This window comes from Penaeus chinensis, chromosome 37 (genome assembly GCF_019202785.1).
Source record: "Penaeus chinensis breed Huanghai No. 1 chromosome 37, ASM1920278v2, whole genome shotgun sequence".
Lineage (NCBI taxonomy): Eukaryota > Metazoa > Arthropoda > Malacostraca > Decapoda > Penaeidae > Penaeus > Penaeus chinensis.
Window position 1 is genome coordinate 32,276,085 of NC_061855.1, and position 7,500 is coordinate 32,283,584.

The window sequence follows — 7,500 nt, forward strand, 5'->3', positions numbered from 1 at the left end:
GAATTAACCGGTATCACAACATTTTTCTTAATATTTCCAGGTGAAGGAGATGCAAAAAAACTAAGAGGAACCAGGAGAAGGAAGTGAGTAATTCACCATTTCCATAAGTGAAGATTGACCCTCCAAAATGTGTACCTTTTATCTTTAACATAACCATCACATTTTACTTTCAAATTTATTTATTTTGACTTGAAATTTCAAATAAGAAAACGACAACAACAGCAAGAACAGCAACGACAGGAAGACCAACAACTGCAGCAACACCAATAATACCACCACCACTTGTGTTGATTATCGCCATCTCAATACAGCTTCTGCGCCGGATCGCTACCCCCTCCCGCACCTCCTCTCCTTCACACATGAACTCTCAGGTTGCACAATTTTCTCGAAGATTGACCTCATCAGAGCGTACCACCACATCCCCACCGCCGAAGAGGACATCCCGAAGACGGCTGTGACCACCCCCTTCGGCCTATACGAATTCCTACAATGCAGCCCAGACCTACCAGCGCTTCATGGACGATGTTACCCGTGGACTACAAGGTGTCTTCGTCTACATCGATAACATCCTCATCACTAGCAGCAGTAGTGAGGAGCACAAACACCTCTTTGCCCTGTTTGACTGTGTGTGTGTGTGTGTGGGTGTGTGTGCGAGCGTGTGTGTGTGGGCACATACATGTGTGTGTGCATGTGTGTGTGTGGGGGGGGGGGGGGTACATACATGTGTGTGTGTGTGTGTGTGTGTGTGTGTGTGTGTGTGTGTTAATGCACAACTAAAGCTAGAAAAGATTTCCTCCTCGTTAAATTCGTTGTCGTTATTAACAGTGTTCATTCTAGTTTCGTCTGTGACTACTTCTGTCACCCAATACGACGGGGAATAAGGCATCGTCGATAATTTGTTTACATTCGTAGCAAGCTGGGTAGTGGAACTCGACAAGACGAAGGAGACACGACCAAACCATAGCTTGTATGCGTTTCTCGTAAAAATACACCTTATTTATTTTAAACAAGCTACCCCTAACATTTTCTTGTAGACACTGACAAGTCGATCATTAGAATGCGATTTAATCACTTTACTGTTGTCTATTTTGATAAAACTTACAATGGGAAACAACTGTAGCATTTTTGAGCGAGAAATTCTTGCAATAATAACCAGCATTAAGGTAAACCTCACAGCATCAGAATGGAAGCTGCGGTTGCCGGGGTGTTACACTGAATAGTGAGACTGTGGTTAGTCCAGCCATAGAACGGGAATCTGGTACTTTGATTTGAGCCTCAAAATGAGATAAGAAACTGAAAGGATTTAAAGAATATTTGAACGGAGATTCTGACCAAAACTTGGGCTGGGCTGACTTGGTCGTGGCGATTGCTGGACTTCAACTGGCGATGTAGGCGCTCTACCATGCCGTTGGCACTGGGATGGTATGCCGTGGTCTGGATACGCTTCGAGCCGAGAAGAATCATCAGTTGCCTCCAGAGCTGATGGAAGTCTTGGCAATGGTGGCGGCGGTGATATCCTGGAAGAGATTTGATGATACCAGATAATTCGCTGAAGCTATGCCAGAGCTCTGGGACTTAAATTATTAAAAGGGCTGTTTTCTAAGGTATATGCTACATGGAAAGAGTGGCTAATAAAGGTAGGGAATGAAAGAACTGAGTGAATCTGTAATGAAAGGCTTAACAAGGTTTCTGCAAACTCGCCAATGGCGAATCCAGCAAGGTAACTGATGATTTCTTCCCCCCAATGCTTCCTCCTGCTCCCGTGTCTATTGTAAGACAGACAGTGACAGAGTATAAAGGCTATATATAGATGCCTCTAAACAATGGCTATGACTGGTTGGGCAGTGATGGTAGTAATAACGGCTTGATTTGTTTTTAAGGAAGAGTACTATACAGTGAAGGGAACATACGACACGATGTCTTAGGGTCGCGTATCCGGCCAGCCAGCCTTGAAGGGTCTGGAAGCTGGGCTGACCTGGTCGTGGCGATATCTGGACTTCAACTGGCGATGTAGGCGCTCTACCATGCTGTTGGCACTGGGATGGTATGCCGTGGTCTGGATACGCTTCGAGCCGAGAAGAATCATCAGTTGCCTCCAGAGCTGATGGAAGTCTTGGCAATGGTGGCGGCGGTGATATCCTGGAAGAGATTTGATGATACCAGATAATTCGCTGAAGCTATGCCAGAGCTCTGGGACTTAAATTATTAAAAGGGCTGTTTTCTAAGGTATATGCTACATGGAAAGAGTGGCTAATAAAGGTAGGGAATGAAAGAACTGAGTGAATCTGTAATGAAAGGCTTAACAAGGTTTCTGCAAACTCGCCAATGGCGAATCCAGCAAGGTAACTGATGATTTCTTCCCCCCAATGCTTCCTCCTGCTCCCGTGTCTATTGTAAGACAGACAGTGACAGAGTATAAAGGCTATATATAGATGCCTCTAAACAATGGCTATGACTGGTTGGGCAGTGATGGTAGTAATAACGGCTTGATTTGTTTTTAAGGAAGAGTACTATACAGTGAAGGGAACATACGACACGATGTCTTAGGGTCGCGTATCCGGCCAGCCAGCCTTGAAGGGTCCGGAAGCTGGGCTGACCTGGTCGTGGCGATATCTGGACTTCAACTGGCGATGTAGGCGCTCTACCATGCTGTTGGCACTGGGATGGTATGCCGTGGTCTGGATACGCTTCGAGCCGAGAAGAATCATCAGTTGCCTCCAGAGCTGATGGAAGTCTTGGCAATGGTGGCGGCGGTGATATCCTGGAAGAGATTTGATGATACCAGATAATTCGCTGAAGCTATGCCAGAGCTCTGGGACTTAAATTATTAAAAGGGCTGTTTTCTAAGGTATATGCTACATGGAAAGAGTGGCTAATAAAGGTAGGGAATGAAAGAACTGAGTGAATCTGTAATGAAAGGCTTAACAAGGTTTCTGCAAACTCGCCAATGGCGAATCCAGCAAGGTAACTGATGATTTCTTCCCCCCAATGCTTCCTCCTGCTCCCGTGTCTATTGTAAGACAGACAGTGACAGAGTATAAAGGCTATATATAGATGCCTCTAAACAATGGCTATGACTGGTTGGGCAGTGATGGTAGTAATAACGGCTTGATTTGTTTTTAAGGAAGAGTACTATACAGTGAAGGGAACATACGACACGATGTCTTAGGGTCGCGTATCCGGCCAGCCAGCCTTGAAGGGTCCGGAAGCTGGGCTGACCTGGTCGTGGCGATATCTGGACTTCAACTGGCGATGTAGGCGCTCTACCATGCTGTTGGCACTGGGATGGTATGCCGTGGTCTGGATACGCTTCGAGCCGAGAAGAATCATCAGTTGCCTCCAGAGCTGATGAAAGTCTTGGCAATGGTGGCGGCGGTGATATCCTGGAAGAGATTTGACGATACCAGATAATTCGCTGAAGCTATGCCAGAGCTATTACTGTGCTTGAAGTGCTCTGGGACTTAAATTATTAAAAGGGCTGTTTTCTAAGGTATATGCTACATGGAAAGAGTGGCTAATAAGGGTAGGGAATGAAAGAACTGAGTGAATCTGTAATGAAAGGCTTAACAAGGTTTCTGCAAACTCGCCAATGGCGAATCTGAAAAGTCTGAAAAGAAAGCCAGGGGCTGGCAACCATTACCTGGATCTTGTTGCAGGACGGCTCCCATGGCGGTGTCTGAGGCGTCTATGGAGATGTTAAACCTCGCTCCCTGCTGCGGGTGGCTGGGGAGCGTCGCCGAGGCTAAGGCATCTTTGCTGGTCTCGAAGGCTTCTGTACCCTCAGGGGTCCATGTGCCTGACCGGGATGAGGTGAGAAGGGCCTGTACGGGAGCCAGAAGAGGAGCACACTTGGGAATGAACCTCCTGAAGAAGTTTTTCATACCGAGGTACTTCCGAAGCTGTCTTTTGGTTGTCGGTCCAGGGAACTGCCTAATGCTGCTGACCTGCGCCGGGGTGATGCCATCGGCGGTAATTGTGTGGCCTAAGAAAGTAAGAGAGGGGACTCCGAAGAGACTCTTACCAGGGTTGATGATGATTCCGGCTTTCTGTAGGCAGTCAAACAGGGCAAAGAGGTGTTTGTGCTCCTCACTACTGCTGCTAGTGATGAGGATGTCATCGATGTAGACGAAGACACCTTGTAGTCCACGGGTGACATCGTCCATGAAGCGCTGGTAGGTCTGGGCTGCATTGTGGAGGCCGAACGGCATATGTAGGAATTCGTATAGGCCGAAGGGGGTGGTCACAGCCGTCTTCGGGATGTCCTCTTCGGCGGTGGGGATGTGGTGGTACGCTCTGATGAGGTCAATCTTCGAGAAAATTGTGCAACCTGAGAGTTCATGTGTGAAGGAGAGGAGGTGCGGGAGGGGGTAGCGATCCGGCGCAGAAGCTGTATTGAGATGGCGATAATCAACACAAGTGGTGGTGGTATTATTGGTGTTGCTGCAGTTGTTGGTCTTCCTGTCGTTGCTGTTCTTGCTGTTGTTGTCGTTTTCTTATTTGAAATTTCAAGTCAAAATAAATAAATTTGAAAGTAAAATGTGATGGTTATGTTAAAGATAAAAGGTACACATTTTGGAGGGTCAATCTTCACTTATGGAAATGGTGAATTACTCACTTCCTTCTCCTGGTTCCTCTTAGTTTTTTTGCATCTCCTTCACCTGGAAATATTAAGAAAAATGTTGTGATACCGGTTAATTCAGAGAAGATTTGAAAGAGAACAAAAGAAATACCTAAATGAGTTAGTTGAGCAAAGATTTCAAAAATTGTCACTCATAGGCAAGTTATTAATTCAAAATAGAATTAGTAAGTCTTACCACTTGCTTCAAAGGGACCTTCTCTGAATTTTTTTTTAGGCATTCTGATGGAGCAAGTCAATATTCTGAAAGATAGAAATAAAAATTGGAAACAAAGAATACAAAGTGTCATATCTCAAGATTCACCAAAAAGTCCAATTCTATTTAATGACCTAAAATTATCAAAAGTCAAAAAAATATATATACGCAGATGATATAACCCTACCAAATAGTTATACAAATTGATCAGAAGCCTCCAATAAAATAGAAATACAATTATAAAAGCTAAAAGAATGAAAACAAATTTCACAAAAGTAAATTAATGTGTCTCAAATAAAAAGATAAACCAATTGCCATTAATAAGAATATATAATATATAGAACCTAAATATACTCAGTCATACAATTCTTGGCTTTTTTGTATGACACATAGAAAACTTAACCGTACGTATTTTCAGCAGTATAAATATAATGGAAAAACTAACTTCATTAAACTGGGGAACAAACAGAATCTCTATTAAAATTCTCTAAGATATACATAGAACCAAAAACAGAAGACGAGGAGAGAGCGAGAGGAGGAGGAGGGAAACGAAGACCAAGAGGAGGAGGGATAGATAGATGAGGGAAGGAAAGACATACAGATTGTTAGAGAAAGAATTTGAATGAGAGAAAAGGGAGGAGGAAGTGGAGGGAGTTGAAGAGGAAGAGTGGGGAGGGAAGGAGAGGGGAAGGAGGGAAATGAAAACCAAGAGGAGGAGGAGGGCGGTATTAAGTAAGAAAGGAGACATACAGATTGTTAGATAGAAAATGAGAATGAAAGCGAGTGTGTGTAAAAGGATGAGAAGGTGGAGGAAGAGAGAGAGAGAGAGAGAGAGGGGGGGGGGGCAGAGAGAGAGATGGTACAAAAAGAGAGATTTCAGGAGAGTTGGTGAGGATGCAAAAAGAAAGTATAGGAAAGAGGTAAGATGAGACAGAGGAAGAGAGAGATGGGGGAAGGGAAAACAGACGTTAGAAAAAGAATGTGAATGAGACTGAGGGAGACGAATAGGATGAGGAGGAGAAAGAGTGAGATAGATAGAGAGAGAACGAGAAATAGGTGGAGGAGGGAAACGAAGACCAGAGTGTGAAGGAGAGAGAGTAAGTGAGCAGAAAAAGAGGGGGAGGGAGAGAGGGGAGTAAAGAAGAGAGAGAGATATCAGGAGAGTTAGTGAGGATGCAGAAAGAAAGTATAGGAAAGTTGTAGAAGAAGATGAAGAGATGGGGGAAGGGAAGACAGACAGATTGTTAGAGAAAGGATATGAATAAGAGAGAAGGAGAGAAAAAGGATGAGGAATAGGTGGAGGGATAGAGGGCGAGGTAGGATGAGACAGAGAAAGAGATAGGGGAAGGGAAGACAAACATTGTTAGAAAAAGAATTTGAATGGCAGAGAGAGAGGAAGAGAAAGCGAGGAGGGAGGGAGGAAGAGGGGAATAGAGATAGAGAGAGAGAGAACAAGAAATATGAGGAAGAAAAGAGAGCGAGATGGTGGAGGAAGATGAAGAGCTAGAGGAGGAAGGATACAAAGAATGAGAAGGAGCGAGAGAGAAAGAAGGATTATAAGGAGAGAGGGAGATGGAAAAAAGAGAAAGAGACGAGAGAGAAAAAGAAGAAAAGAAGAAGGGGTAGGTAAACAGACAGAGATGGTAAAGAAGGGAAAAATATAGGGAGAGATAGTGAGGATGCAGAGAGAAAGAGGTGGGACAGAGAGAGAGAGAATAAGGAATAGAAGGAGTAGGAGGAGAGAGAGAGAGAGAGAGAGAGAGAGAGAGAGAGAGAGAGAGAGAGAGAGAGAGAGAGAGAGAGAGAGAGAGAGAGAGAGAGAGAGGGGGGGGGGGGAGACAGACAGATTGTTAAAGAAAGAATCTAAATGAGTTGGTAAAAAAAGAGGGAGAGGTGGAGGGAGAGAGGGAGAGACAGAGAGACAGATAATAAAGAGAGAGATATCAGGAGAGTATAGATAAGATGTAGAGAGAGAGAGAGTAGGGACTGGAGGGAGAGGACGTGCGTGGGGAACATCCGCGTTTTTTTTTTTTTATTCATTTAGGAGGGATCTTCGTGAGCGATATTTCCCAAAATCACTTCAAACACGTGTGAGATAATGTCCACCTCGATGGATACAATGAAAATACACAAATATGTATAGAAAGTGAATAATAATGGAAAACAGCAAGAAAGTGCGACAGAACTTTTTAAATCAAGTGGAAGAAGCAAGTGTTATCAGTGCGTGAGCGAACGGGCAAATTCGATCTTGCCAATTAGTGAGAAACAGAAAAAGTGAAAGATTCTTGTTTTTCGTGAATAGTGTGATATAACGTGGAAAATAACGAAATGGAAAGCAAATAATGGCTATAAACAAAAATAAAGGGAAAATGAGAATGGTATTAAATCAAGAAAATAAGCAAGAAAATAAGAAATTGAAATTAGTAAACCACGAAAACGGCAACACCACCATGACAGATCAAACAAAACAAACAGGGCCACCCGCCCCGCGCGCGCCTCCCTCCCTCCTCCACCTCACCCCTTTCCTCAAAAATGTCCACAGGAGCCCGCTGCTGTGCATGCACTACTCGCCCTTGCATAAACAGAAAATACAGCAGGATCCTCATAATTTGACAGAACTCAACAACCGCCAACTCAGGGAGAGGGGAGAGGGCGATCACACCCCCAG

The 7,500-nt window shown here is 44.3% G+C and overlaps 1 protein-coding gene and 1 long non-coding RNA gene across 3 annotated transcripts in view; one reads left to right on the forward strand and one right to left on the reverse strand.

The window, feature by feature from the left end:
* The window catches only part of LOC125045508, a 327,557-nt gene that overhangs the window by 277,364 nt on the left and 42,693 nt on the right, over window positions 1-7,500 (forward strand). The window lies entirely within an intron of this gene.
* The window catches only part of LOC125045511, an 18,790-nt gene continuing 15,905 nt past the window's right edge, over window positions 4,616-7,500 (reverse strand). Inside the window, exons 2-3 of the long non-coding RNA XR_007116557.1 lie at window positions 4,815-4,879; window positions 4,616-4,658 (exon numbers count right to left, since the gene is read on the reverse strand). This is a non-coding gene — a long non-coding RNA (uncharacterized LOC125045511). The remainder of the gene's footprint in view (window positions 4,659-4,814; window positions 4,880-7,500) is intronic.